This window comes from Ceratotherium simum, chromosome X (assembly GCF_057802395.1).
Source record: "Ceratotherium simum simum isolate JZ-2026a chromosome X, ASM5780239v1, whole genome shotgun sequence".
NCBI lineage: Eukaryota > Metazoa > Chordata > Mammalia > Perissodactyla > Rhinocerotidae > Ceratotherium > Ceratotherium simum.
The window spans coordinates 93,488,560-93,503,985 of NC_141940.1; the positions used below are offsets into that span (position 1 = coordinate 93,488,560).

Genomic DNA, 15,426 nt, shown 5'->3' on the forward strand with positions numbered 1-15,426 from the left:
CAAAGGGGAATTAGGTGCGAATTCTAAACCTATTTGGGAAGGTTATTGACAAAGTAGTATTGCCCATTTGGTAAAAAGTTTAACAAAACCAATAGAGAAAAAACATTTATGATTGATTTATTAAATACTTCTGTTTAAATACCTGGGGCTTTTTCATGCGATACAGAAACCTGTGTACAGTTTTACAAATGCTGCCCTAGACTTCACATCATAAAAAGTATTTGCAATATGTCTAATGTAGTATTTTGAAATTTTCTCATTGTATTGTGTATATCAGCTAAAGTTACTCTTCTTTGGAGATTTACATAAAAGTGGCTCAAGTCCCAAATTCCGTTTTTTTGTGGGGAAGTTCTATTGATCACCCCAAGATTTCTGTTTACTGGGTCTCACATTCCCATGGTCATTTGTAGCTTATGGTTCCTGCTTCCATGACATCTATGCTTATTTACATCTCATGGCCTGTGACTCTTTTCTTCCCTTTGCTCTATGCCAACCTGGGTTCAAGCTCACCTTTTGTCTCGATTTTCCTCAGACTACCCCAAGCATTTGTGTGCAGTAGACCTGACTGAAGTTTTGAGCAATGGGGGAGGGGGAGGTAATTGTAGAAACACAAACAGCTTAGAATTGAATATGGGGAATTCCAATTTTCATAAGCCCTTAGACCAGTGCGCCCCTGGGGATTTCTCACTGGCCACATTTCTCTGTGGATTCCAGTCTCTCACCGTGTTGCTGGTCTTCAGACTCCTCTCACATCTCCCTGATCCTTGCTTTCCCAGCATCATCATCTTGGTCCAAAAAGTCACTGATGTTCTCTGAGAAGCAGAAAGTCACCCACTTTGGGCCCCACCCTGAAGTCCCACAGAAGAACTGGCGGAGGTTTTGAATTTCAGTCCTTCTTCTCTCTTCCTCACTTACCTCTGTAGGTGGAAGTGAGCGGTATAGAAACATATTCCTCAGTGGTAGAAATCATCCCCTTAGAAGACAGAAGAAACTAGCAACAGTCAGTTTTGATTTACATAACAATGTTGACACCCTTATATTATCTGTGAGTGATAATATCAAGAATGACAAATAACAGACTGTACATTATGAATCATTTAATAAAACAGGAAGTAAACATCTACTATTTTGGTATAATAAGGGTAAAAGATTTTTTTAATTTAGACATAATTGTTTTGGTTGACCTTTTCACCTTACTTCCATATGTGTCTAGCAGAAAAAGAGACACATGAATTAGAAATGAAAATGTAGCATGGTAATAGTGCCATTTGTTGAATAGCAATCAGCAACCCTTAATAAACCTCCTTCATTGGATTCATTGCTTTTAAATGTAGGTCACGTTTACTAATTTCTTCTGTCTTACTTGTCTTGACACATAACACTTGCAAAGACTGACTTCCTAGAACACTAGGATCTCTTTTAGGTTTCTCCAGACAAAGGAGATAACTAGAGATTATATTCACTGTTCTGTCTTTGTATGTGCAGGGTTTCTTGGCAGTCAGGAGCTATGCCCAGGATGCCTTGTTTTTCTGCTAATCTTATAGCTGACATTAACTTCCTTGTTTGAAAGAGATTGCTGATAGTCATGAGTTGCGGAAACGATGTTACACGTAAAAATTTTCCAGAGTGATGGCCAAATGTGTTGCTTTCTTAGACTGTTTCAAATAATCTATGGGCAGCTAAGAAAATACAAGTAACTAAGCAGTATCTCTGACTTGATATAGGGTAAATACATACGCCAACAGTGCTCTTTATAAAAGTTAAGATAAATGCTATTGCTTTTTAATTATTACAAAGTAAAGCATGTTTGTTGTAAAAATATAATTAGAAAATATGGGTAAAGAAAAATAATTAAAAAACCCCTGCATAATCCTATCTAGGGAAAATCACTCTAAAGCATTCTCTTGGTTTATAGATTTTCATATTCCTTTATTGCTATTTTCTGACCTCTGCTGGAGGAAATGAGAAATATCAGTGCACTCAAAAATACGGTATACATATGCATATGCATATGTGTATATGTTTGATATGCTCACTTACTCTCTAATTCTCACTGCTGAGACTGAGAAAAAACAAAGATTTTTTTCAGCCTTGATAGAGGTGCTAATTTGACCTCCTCATGGTCATATCCAGCTAGGAGCTACATGATAATAAATAATGATAAAGACTTTATAGCTAAGAAGTCCTCCCAAAATTAAATACTTGTTCTCCACCATCACCACCTCCATGGCTTTGCTCACGTGTCATTTTTCTTATTTTTAAACTGTAAAAAGCATCTCAGATGGCTACATCCATTTCTGGAATTATTGACAAGAATTCTGACATTCTATCTCCTACTACATGCTGAAGAATGTAGTTCAGAAATTTGTCTCCTCTGTCATAGTAGGCAGTACTTTGAGCATTTGGACATTACTCTCTATTACCTATTTTAATAACTACTGTTCCCACGTGCAAACTATGGTTCATGCAAATAGATAGTATATTTGTGCCTTGTTTCTTCAGCGGACCTGAATATATTTCTTAACCCAAAGCCTGAGAGTATCAAGTATGCTACTTACTATGTTGTCAGATCCTGCTCTTCAAATCAGCTGTTTAAAGAATCTGCTTTTTAACTTTCTTACATAGTCGTTAATAGAAGAGAGAGTTTTATGTGCAGCCTTAATAACATTAGGCTAAGGAATTTGGATATGCTGATTGGAGTTGAAACTGATGAAATAGAGCTACCCCAAAAGGGGCAGGGTACAGCAGCTGATGATGTGCTAGCTATCCAAAGGGTGGGTGTCGTTCTCAAGAAAGGATGACTCCCAGTATTACCAGTTTCCTGGTAGTGTAGAAGAAATGGTCTGCTGATAGATGGCGTGTGTTCATGCCGGCCACATAACGGGCATCTATAAAGTCCCTGGTGTGCTGCAATGTGCGGGCCCCTTCACTGTCTACCTCTGGTCTGTTGTAAATGTTTATATCTACTGAGTGCCATTCATTTTAGTGTTACTGTAGCTCTGTCTTCTGTTGCTAAAATGTGGTTTTCCAAAGCCTTGTTCGTGAATAAAAGATGTGATGCCAAGCTATACTGGGATTTAATTATCAGTGGGAAAAGTGATCACTTCAGCTCAAATCTATATAATATAGAAGGTGTTTTTCTCACTTCTAAAGTCAGTGACGCAGCCATTAGTGCTTAACAATTATTGTTAAGCATCTACTGAAGTTTTTAATCTGTTTCACAAATGGTCATGCTAATTCTGCTAGTATAGACTAGAAGGCAGCTGTTTAGATGCCGTGGAATTGACTTGTAAAAATCGTTCCCTTTTAGGGAGTATTTTGTAATTAAAAAGACAAAAAATAAAAACTTCTTAGGGAACCTTCCTATATATTTTGACTTACACCTCTTCCATCTAGTGTGTGCATGTGTGTTTGCATGCACATGTGTGTATGGTTGTTTTGTTGTTTATTTTTTGTTCTTTTGAGTTCTTACTTTGAAGAAGTTGGAGAATATTCTAAAGTTTGTTACAGTTTAGGCTATGGACAAATAAAGTTCCTCTGTCTCAGAAGCTTTTATAAGTCTGAAATTTGGAGCTGAAGTCTAGTCAAAGTATGCATGAAACTGCTTTAGACTGGAAGACTGAACTGTTAAGAGTTTGGTGAATGTAAAGATGTAGTGTGACTTAAAATTAAGAGCCCAACTTCACACTGATAATCGTTTCCAAACTTCAGCTATCTGGGGAAATTGAGAAAAAGGATGCTCTGGTCTTAGTCTGCTTCCCAGTGGGCAGAAGCCAAGCTCATTGTCAAAGTCCCTTTTGTGTTGTATGTGGTCAGCCTCAATGCTTGAAGAGGCATATGAATGAGGAGACATGTCTCAAATATATCTTGTACTTGCTGCTGCTATGACTGCTATTGCTCAAACAGCCTCATGGGGGAGGCAGAATTTGGCACAGCCCCTCAGTTTTTTGAGAACTCTGAAATCCAGTTGACAACATAGTCCACAAGAAGCACATAAAGGCAGAGAGTGGAAACTGTAGATATCCATCAACAAGACCTGTTCAGTGAATTTCTCAGAAAAGATCTCGGGGGGCTAAAATGTCTCTTGATATCGCAGAACAGCCACAGAATTAGAGCTGAAATATTGAGAAATAAAATATTCAAATTATAATTACATTTGGCAAATGGAAACTGTCCTGTGGTGTAGCACCTCAGCATGTCCCAGAAATCCACAGATTAGAAGTGTCCAGTCTTCTCCAGGTTCTTAATATCCCCTTCTCCATGCCCCTATCCCCAATCCTATTAATCCAGGGAAGCCTGGATCAAAGTCCTGGGTGCACTTGCTTCTCTCATGATGACAGAAGTCTCCAGGAACAGGTTAGACAAACTCTTGTATTTCACCCAGGAACAGCTGCCCATTTCACATGAACTTCACACATGCCACTCAGAGCTCCCTGGCTCCGCGAGTCTGCCCTAGCTGAGATGGGCTTCACAACCTTCTCTTCTGCCCTCATCCGCACTCCATTTCATTTCTTATTTTTGGAAACAAATATGTCTTATCATCATGGGAGATTTTTTTCAAAGAAAAAATACAGAGAATAGTAATTTCCTCTTCAGCAAGTGAAACCCATTTAACTAGTAATCATTCTAAAGCTTATGTTAAGTTAATCTGGAAACCAAAGTGCTCGTTTGTATTCTTCAGAGAATATAGTCAGATTTTTGGCATGTGATAATTTGGTGAAAATTATGCCTTCAATGGCTAGATTTGGAGCAGTATTTTGGGATATGAGATGAATTTATTCCAGGCTTCCAAGATTTCCATTTGGAATTTAAAATATGATAAAACCAGTAAACATATTCTCTATGTACATACATACACACACGCATACATACACACACATCTGATAAACTTAACAGTGACTACAGTTGTGGGTAACACAGAGTTAGTTTTAAATTATGCTGGAGGTAGAGGGTAGAGAATGTATAGGATTCAATTACGATGGTGAAATTCACTAAAAGAAACCGGCCTGTGGCTTAAATCTTGTCCAAAATTTTATAGTGTCTATACCATGTCATCATGGGGTATGGCCAAATAGTCCAAAGGAGATGCAATGACAGGGGCCCAGGTCACCAAAGGATGGTGACTAATAAGGACCACCATGTAACGAGTCAAAGAGCCTCAGCAGCCTACAGTACCAAAGGGTTGGTAGGAAATACAAGATGGCCTAAAGTGTGTTAGCCTAGCTTGCCACCCCTCAGCAGCAGCGGCCTGCAGAAAGGCTTACACACGGGAGCCCATGCCTTTCTCTTGGCCTCTGCTGCAACCAGCAAATAATACAAATGGTAACATTACTCTTGTATGGATATCTAGAACCTATGAAGTGCTTTCACACATGATATCTTATTTGAGTGTCACAAATGTGAGTCCCAAACAACTAGTTATTTATAGTTTATAATGTATTTATAGTTATAATAACTAGTTATTTGGTTGTGAACTAGAAGTGTTATCCCCATTTAACAGAAGAGAACATAAAGGCTAAAGAGATTAATTGTATATGACAAGAAGCCTTGGGATCAGAGCGTGAACTGAAGTCTTTGGGTGCCAAGGCTATGTCATAAAGAGCTCACTGTCCCCTGGATGGGAGGCTTTCTGTCATTTCCTTCTGAGCCCCAGAACCCAGCTTGACCACTTTCCTTCCCGCCAAACTTACACTCTTACACCTTGGAAAAGTCCAGTTCAAGGTCCTCCTTTCTTTAAAATTTTCTACAATTGATTACAGTTATTCCATTGGCTCCTTCCCAAGCCCTGTACCCTCCTCTTTCCTGATTACACTTTGTAAAAACCTGTTTGGAAGTAGAATGAATAGTGTTCTGTTATTTGTATTTTAGGATTATCCACAGACACTTACATACATATACAGGATATTTTGTTTATATTTAAGATTCTTGGATTCCTATTTTTATACTTTCACATAAAGGAAGTTTTTAGGTCTGCTTTTTCACTTACAAATATTTTCACAAATATTTTCCAATGTCATTAAAAGTTCTTTGCAGATACCATTTTAAAGAGATACATAATGTTCTGTCGTAAGGACACTCTGAAATATACTGGATATTTTGCCAATCAGTTACTATCAATTAACCATCTACCCTCTATTCAAATCATCCAACATTTATTGAGCATCTAATATATGTTACTACTATGTAAGGCACTGGGCTAAATAACTAACTGAGAGAATTTGGGGTACAGTTAATGTGGGATTTGTGAGGTCAAAGATTCTCCTCTCAAGATAAAAGGAAATGAACAAAAAATAGGAAAAATGACTATATAAAGTAAATTAAAAAAAAAAGAGAGAGAAGATTCTTATACCACAAACCAGGAAAAGGCAGCAGCCTTAGAACATAAAATTTGAAAATTGATGGCAAGGAAAACTTAAGGTTTCTAATCCTTGCTCCTCAATCCCAGAGCTGTACCACTGCTGAAAGCAAATGTATTACAAGTAAAAGCCAACAATCATGAACACTCCAACAGTTTCTCTTAGAATGTCAAGGTTGGTAAGTACTTGGTCTGCATTTCAAATTATCCAGGCAACAGTTTTGCCAATGCTTTGTCACTTTCTCTGCCTTTCAATCCTGTGGCATCTCTTTTCTGGCCACCTGCATGCTGTCTGCTAAGCCAATGGCACACAATTTAAACTTTGTCATAGCAGCACTCCACTTCAAGGTATCATCAAACGATGACTCAAAATAAAGAACGCAGGAATGGATAAGCTTTGGTGGAATTCGTATTAAACATTGAATACATTTAAATATAAAGAACTGGAAGAATTATGATTGTAGTACAGAATGTACTACAGACTGTATTTTAAAAACACCTTTATATGTTAAAAAATTATATAATCTATAAAATCAGAATGTGAGGAAGGCAAGAAGGGAAGAAGTATAAGAAAGGTGAGTGCTACTAAAATCTTCCTTCATAACGTGGAATCAATCTATACCAAAATTAAACTTGTAGCTAATAAAAAAACAAAGACTCAAATCTCTAAATGATTTTTATGATCTTTTGACTTTATGCTACAGGGCTCTTTCAGGAATTAATATCTCTTGGGCTTATGCAACATTTATGTGAAGTTTAGTACTTCCTTCAATTCACTTTAGTTTGTGTTTCTTCCATTAAATTCAAATAGATTTATGTTATTAAAAATAGCAAATATAGTATGATTAAGTTTTCAGATATTTGTATTTCTTTCTTTGCCCCTCTCTCCTTCCTTCCTTACTTTTTTGTTTCTTTCCTCCCTCTCTCAATCATCCATTGGTTCACTTGTCCATCCATATCAACCATCCATCCATTCATCCATCCATCCATCCATCCATCTTTCTATCGTGTAGATGCTTATAAAGAGGTCTGGGATGTCATGCACCAAATGTTATAGTTATTTTCTTTAACCTGGTTGGTGTGATTTGAGGTAATTTGTTGTCTTCATCTTAGTATTTTTTAGTATAGCTTGGACTTTTTATAAAGAGCTCCTCTCATTTTTATTTTTAAAAATGTAATTAGACACAGCGTCTACTGTTGAGAGCTCACGGTCTATGAGTAGAGGTGAGGCCCAGTGTTTCCAGAAGATCTCTGTGATTCTCACGTGCCCAGGCAGCCATCTCCCGGGTTACATATCTAGTAACAATAACCAAACTGCTTCCAGCCAGCTTAGTGCCTGAGCTTCGATCCTTTGAGTTTAGATAGTCCAGATCCCAAAGCAGCTGCTCAAATGCAGAACCTCAAAGGCTCTTATCCTGGTATTATTGGGCTGCAAAATTTTCCCAGTGTCAGATACAGTGCGCGCGCGCGCACACACACACACACACACACACATACACACACACACACACACTTATTTCATTATTGACCTTTTGTGCGACCTTGGCCATGTTATTTATGTTTTTGTGCCCTGATTTCTCCATTTGCAAAAGAAGGATATTTGTTCCTGTCCTGTTTAGTGCTTTGAGCTTTTAAAGAGAAAAGATGATAACAGAAGACACTGATTAACATTATTCTCACCAACAGGGCTGCTATGATACACTGAAGAAACTAAGAGTGTTTTGATTGGAAGAATAGAGTCTGTTGACTTTCTTTTTGAAAACAAACTTTTCTAATGGGCTCTGGGGATTCTTACTACCAAGTAAGAATTTAAATGGTTGAGACATCACATAGGATAAAGCTTTACAAATTCTTTTCAAAAGAGAACAGGCCAATAAACTCATCCTGAAATATTTTCATAGGCTCCTTATACACTAAACTATAACTCCTCTTGCTTTTCAATCCAGTCTTCTCTATTTGTTTCCCATATTATTAATGGAATAGGACATCATTTGGCTGCAATTACACTTACATGCCCAGGCAAACAGAGTAAATAGATAATAGAAGAGAAAAAGTAAAATCTCCTTTTCTAGCTGTGTTACTTTCCAAGTTTTCTTCAGCTCTACCCTGATGTCTTCAGATCCTGGCATATGGGACAGTGGTTATTATTTGGCCCAGTTGAGACCCTTCCCTCGGGTTGCTAAGTGGCAGTGCTGGTGCTCTTGTAGAGCTGTCAGGAGACAATGGGCATGTCAGAGTTGACTAATCTCTGAATAACCCAAGTTCGGAGACTCAAAATACATTAATTCTCCCCTTTTTTGACATAGTCGTGAAATCTGGAAATACTCATTAAAATAGCTTAAAACAGCACTGTCCAATAGAAATATAAAACATGTGCCACATATGCCATTTTAAATTTTCTAATGACCATATTGAAAAGTAAAAAGAAACAGGTGAAATTAATTTTAATGATATATTTTATTTAATCAAATATATGCAAAATATTATCATCTGGACATATAGTCAACATAAAACATTATAAATAAGATATTTTACGTTATTTTTTTGTGCTAAGCTTTTGAGATCTGGTGTGTATTTTATACTTATAGCACATCTCAATTTGGATTCGCCACATGCTAAATGCTCAATAACACATATGGCTAGTGGCGACTGTATTGGATAGCAAAGGCCTAAGAGGTTAGCAGATTCCATGTATTTTTGCAAATATTTTCAATCTATCTTCAATTTTTTTAAAACCTGTACAAAACACATGCTTGGGTCCCATAACATAAACTCTACATTATGGCACGGATTAACTTCACTTCTTCCGGGAACCTCAAATATCTGGCATCACAGAGAACTTGGAAGTAAACAAAAAGTGAACTTCCTTATATGCCTGTTGCTTTCTAAGGGTAAACCAGCTTTGAGTCACTTTTAGAAAACTCTCCTAGGTACACAGGGAGGTGCCATGTCCTTGAGGTTTTCAGGGATGAAGCAGCGAGCAAGTTAGAACTAAATGAGGTCAAGGTGGTTTGAGAGGCTGCCGTGGAGAATGCTTTGAACACTTCCTCTAACCTTGAAGGACGTTACTAAATAAATTTAAGGGAATAACTTTATGAAGAGCACAAATATTTTTTGTATAGCATCATTATTTTAACAAAGTTGTTAAGTTGTCCCTGATCATGACTAACTCAGGAGAAACCATAGACCTGGCCCAAAGTGCTAAAAATGATTATTGTCTTAGAGTATAGTTAGGGAAGATTCCCACTAGTAGTGAGTTGTAGGAAAGATAAGCCTATTGTTCAGTGGAAGAAGTTTATTTACTCATTTCATCTTTCAGCACACATGCTCCATGCAAAACTCTGAGCAAAAGGGCTGCAGAGTGACCTGGAGCCTTTTACTGCTGACATTTACTGTTGCCTCTTTTTTAGGTTGGCAAATGTTAAGGGCAGCTTCTACAGACAGCGTCTATTCACATGCAAACCAAGCAAAGAAACTCACGATTTGTAATCACCTATAGTTTAGGCTCTCACGTTGAACCAAACACACGTGCATTGTGACTCCTGGAGATTCAGTTCAAAATCAAATTTCATAATAACAACAATAGCCAACACTTTTTGAGATTTCAAATATATATGCAAAGAACCATTGTAAGTATTTGATATGCATTATCTCACTTAATACTCAGAAAAGCCCGATGGTTATTATTATCCCTTATTTACAGATGAGAGCATTGAAGCACAAAGCATCTGGGTGATTTGCCCAAGATCCCCCAGTTGGTAAGTGATGGGGTGGAGCCTCCAACCCTGATCCATCTCACTCCAGGGTTCGTGTACTTGCCTCCTCAGCTGAGGTGATGACCTACGTGGAAATCATACTTAAGAGTGGGTGAAGTCTCAAGAAAGACAAGGAAAAGAGTGAGGGTGCTGAGGACTGAACTGTGGGTAGGCCCTCAACCTTCCTCTTCTTTCTTCTCAGGTTCTTGCTCCCTAATGCTACCTTTTTCTGTCTTATGCACCATCGCTGATTTTTTTATCCCCATTTGACCTCCTGAGACCCACCTGATCTCCTAGTGGCACCAGGAGCCACTAGTGGCATTAGGAGCCCATGGAGGCCACGGACATAAACTGTCCATTTGGTTAAATCAAGGGCTATTGAGAGACATTGAACTATCTCATTTCATTCTTAATCCAGGAATTTAAAAAAGTATTAAAGCTGCTCATTCTGGCGAGACTGCTAGAACTCTGTGTCATACAAGATAAACGTATGAGTAGACAGCCATACACGTGTCTGGGGTTCATTTCATTTTTCCATTGCAAAATGTAAACATAATAAGGTTAGAAGAAGCATTGCTTTATGTTCAACTTCATGCTTAGGCAGAAAAGAGAAGATAAAACTATATTTAAGGGTGAGTTACATAAAGCAGATGTTTGACAGTTGAAGGGTGTCATTATGATACCTAATGACATTGATCCTTTGGATTAGAAAGGATGAGAGTCCATCTAAAAACAACAGGTTGTTTTTAAGCTGTTCCGCTCTTTCTAAGGCCAGGATAGCTGTACTGCTGCTATTTTAGGGGCCTCATATTTCTCCCTTATTGGTTCCAGGCGTTTCTCCCAGATCACTGTTGATATCTTATCTGTGTATCCAGGCTGGAGCTAAGATTCCTTGACTGTAGAACCCTGGGAGAAAAAAAGCAATAAAAAAAACTTAGGGGGCCGGCCTGGTGGCATAGTGGTAAGTTCCTGCACTCCGCTTCTGTGGCCCAGGGTTTGCAGGTTTGGATCTGGGTGTGGACCTACACACTGCTCATCAAGCCATGCTGTGACGGTGTCCCAAATACAAAACGTAGAGGAAGACTGGCACAGATGTTAGCTCAGCAACAATCTTCCTCAAGCAAAAAGAGGAAGATTGGCAACACATGTTACATCAGGGCCAATCTTCCTCGACCCCCCCAAAAGAAAAAAAAACATAGAAGAATGAATAAGATTAAATTTTTTATCATGGCCTACAAGTACCTATATGATGTGCCCCTACCAACTTCATGACCCAGCTCACTCTAGTTCAGCCACTCTGGATTCTAGTATGCCAAGGATATTCCTACCCCAGGGCTCTTGCACACTGAGGCAGGTTAAAGATGGCCACCTATTCTTTGATACTCCTCCCTTGGAGAGGGAGAGTTGGGTTCTATGCCCCTTCCCTTTGAATCTGGGAGGACCCTGTCCTTGCTTTGACCAGTAGAATATGATGGAAGTGACACTATTCCAGTTTTGGGGCTCAGGCCTTAAGAAACTGGCAGGTTCCACTTCTCTCTTGGAACACTCACTCTTGGAGCCTTGAGTTACACCAAGTAAGAAGTCCAGATACCCCGAGACCACCATGCTGGAGAGGCCACATGTAGGCACTCTGCTCAGCTGTCCCAGCTGAATCCAGCCTCCAAGCCATCCCTCCCAAGGTACTAAACTTGGGAGTAAAGCTGTCTTGGACGTCCAGCACAGTCGACCTTTCAAATGACTCCGGCCCCAGCTGCTATCTTATGCAGCCACACTAGTGACCTCAAGCAAGAACTGCCCAGCTGAACCCAGTCAACCCACAGAACTGTGCGAGGTAATATTAGATTAAGCTTTTAAGTCATTAAGTTATGGAGTTACTTCTCTATGCAGCAATAGATAACCAAAACACACTTGCTTTTCTCTGCACTTGGAATGCTCTTTCTTGGATTCAACTCAAATATCTCCTCCTCAGAGAGACCTTCCCGGATAACCCTATCTTGAGGAGTAGTCTCTCCCACCACCACCTGATAGTCTCTATCCCTAATTTATTCCTTCCTTGCTTCATTGTATTTTCATGACACTTACACATGCCTAAAATCATATCATACATGTATATGTTTTTCATCTGCCTTCTCCTGGTAGGGTGTAAGCTTTGAGGAAAGACATTTTTTTCCTATTTTGTCTACTGCTGTATCTCCTGCACTTGGATCAGGACCTAGCACGCAGTAGGCTTTTGGTAAATGTTTCTTGCATGAATGACTGAAAGAATGGGTCTTTGCCTCTGTGTGAGCCTGCCCTTTTAGAGCACAGTTGGGCAGACTTTGATTTTGTATTGCTCTGAGGGGCAAAACTGAAATATTTTAGTCACAGGTAATCTAGTTCTACAAGAAAATAAGTGCCTACCTTGTATGAAGTCAAGAAACCAGGAGGGCCCCCATCTCAACACATACACCACCAGCTCCCACCAGAATTCCACAATTGAAGAAAACTACTTTCCTTGTTCACAGTTAAACTAACAAATACAGAGGCAAACAAAATATACAAAAATTCTTGCCCTCATGGAGCTTATGTGTTAGTAGGGAGGACAGGCAATAAACAAACAAATAAAATATATAGAAAAACAATTTATATGCCTAAAACAGAATTATAATTAGCCATGTTTGATTTATATTGCTTTTCACTTGCAGTAACAGGCACAATCAAGAAATAAGGTAAAGTGCAAAGTAAAAAATGGTATAAAATATGGATTTTCTTAAAATGAAGTTAATTCAGATGTAGTAAAAATTCGTATATTGCTTTGTCTGAAACTTTTTTAAATGTTAATTTTTAATTTAACACTCTCAACTCTAATGGGTATGTGAGTTGATTTTCAAATATATTTTAGAGTTAAAGTTCAGTTAACCACCAAGTTGCTGAATTATGCAAAAAGCTTTGGCTTTTAAAATCTGTTGCTTTTCCCATGTCAAGATTTAATAATTTCTACAAAGGGTTTGGACATTTTAACCAGATCTGCTAAATTTCTCATATACATTAAAGAAATATACAATAACACATCTGCTCAGCCACATTTGAAAAAAAATGTATATATATATTATCAGAAGGTCATGAGTGCTACGGAGAATGGGGGGCATTGGGAGTGTATGTGAGAGTGGGATCCAATTTCAAATAGAGTAGTCAGGGAGGAAGTGACATTTCAACAAAAACCTAGCTCTCATCTGTAGGGTTTGCATGGTGTAAATACTTCACCATGGCCCATGTCAACCTACCAACTTATCGTTGCTGGACGAAGTGTTGGGGAGAGAGGAGCACAATCGGTTCTCGTGAGCCAGCATGCACAGGCCCCGGTACAACACTGGAACGTCAGAGAGGTGACATCCAACACTAGATGGCAGAGGCCCTATAGGTAATTATAAGAACATTGGCTTTTACTCTAGGTGATATGGGGAGCCATTGGAAGGTTTTAAGTAGAGAAGTAACATGATCTGACTTTTGTTTTAAAAGTAGTATTCTCCAGAAGTTTGCTTATGAGCAAATAGATACTCTGTGCGTGTGTGTGTGTGTGCGTGCAGGAACGCGGGCATATGTGTATATTTCTTCTTCATAGATGTCATTTCACCTCAGCCACCACTCTGCTCTTTCTTTGGGCAGATACCAAAGAAGAATACACATACTTTCCTGTGAAGGGCCGATTCTCTTTCTTCATTCAAGCATTTAACCAAGAACCCACTGAAATAAAAATGCAATATATTATCATGATTTTTAAGAATATGTGGCTTATTGAACCCTAGAGCTTCTCATAAAAGTGAAATTCAGCACACGTTGTGAAGCCGTAAGTTGTCATCAGAATTAGTTATATTACTTCATTTCATTAATTGGTGATGAAAGTTTTCTTAGGATCCTGCTCTGTTCTTCAGCTCCGAAGCTCATAGCATTCTATTCAAACTGATATATGTACATTTGGGAAACATAAGGGTTGTCAGCAGACATTCAATAAATTTGCAGAGGAGCATTTTGAAACTACAGTTAGACCACCCTGCATTTCTCCTTACCATGGTCATCGTTTAAACATACTTTAGGTCAGCGTAAGTTAGCTCGCACTCGGTGGCCTGCTTTGAAATTTAAAGCAATCATTTTGACAATATCCTGAACAGAAGTATAAAATTGAAGCTATGCATAAGAATGGTGTTGGAGGTATTTTAGAAACCTTCTAAGTTAATAATAGAATTATTATTAGAATATTAATAGAATAGAATTATATTAGAATTATTAATAGAATAGAATAATAGAATTGTTAACTTAGAATTATTAATTTCTAGGGAGTCCAAATAATACAGATCAAAGAAAGAGAAAATACCCGTACAGTGATAGACTGCCTGAGCATAAATACATGAACTTGAAGATGAGAAAGGTGATATAGTTCAAAATAATATCAAGAAGGAGAAAGAGGTAAATGCTTATAGACTTAACAGAAGCCATGAATTATTATACAATACAACTTAAGGAGTGTCTCTTCTAGCTATGAAAGAAATAGCCTTTGTCCCAGTAGTGTTTTGCTAATATCTTCCAGCAGCTCTAAGACCTGTTGGCATTATCATATCAAAGTTGCTCTTAGCCTGAAATTTGTTATCAAGTGTATTTTTGGGGAAAGTGAGAAGATAAAACAACCCATCCATCTGTAATAATATGGAGATTGGGATCATAGGCTTAGAACCCAGAGGGCCTGGATTTGAATTTCTGACTCACTACTTAATAGCTGTGTGATTGGAGGCAAGTTTCTTAACCTTTCTGTGCCTCTCTTTCTTAATCTAAAAAATGAAGATAATAATAACACCTTCCTCATTGGGTTGTTGAGAGAGATAAATGAATTAAGTTTGTAAAATCCTTGAAAGAGTTCCTGGTACACAACAAATATTCAGAAAGTATTAGCCACGATGATGATGATGATGATGATGATGGGTGGTTGGTGGTGGTGACAATGGTGGTCGTGGTGATGATGGTAATTATGGTGCTTGCAGATCACAATTCTCGTTTCTCTTACCCACTTTCTTCTTGCTTATGACTTATTTTTTGCAATGGTGTTTTTTTTTTTAAGAATATGGGTGTCAATCAAAAGTACCCCTTAAGTGAATTTCTTTGAAAACTCTTTTCTCCTGAAAATAATTGTTTCAAATAAGCAGATGCCTCTGGGATATCCCTTTCATTTCAGTCCAGTTGGTAAAGTTTGAATTCTCTTAAAGTGTGTCCAGGGTGTCTTCCATGTAAAATTCACAAGTTACCTCTTTGCCAGACTGGCCTCTTCCTTTATCTGAATCTCGCTCC

General features: G+C 38.2%; 1 protein-coding gene across 2 annotated transcripts in view; it reads left to right on the forward strand.

Annotated features, from left to right (window-relative positions):
• MAOB (monoamine oxidase B) overlaps positions 1-15,426 on the forward strand; it is a 111,181-nt gene that overhangs the window by 47,576 nt on the left and 48,179 nt on the right. The window lies entirely within an intron of this gene.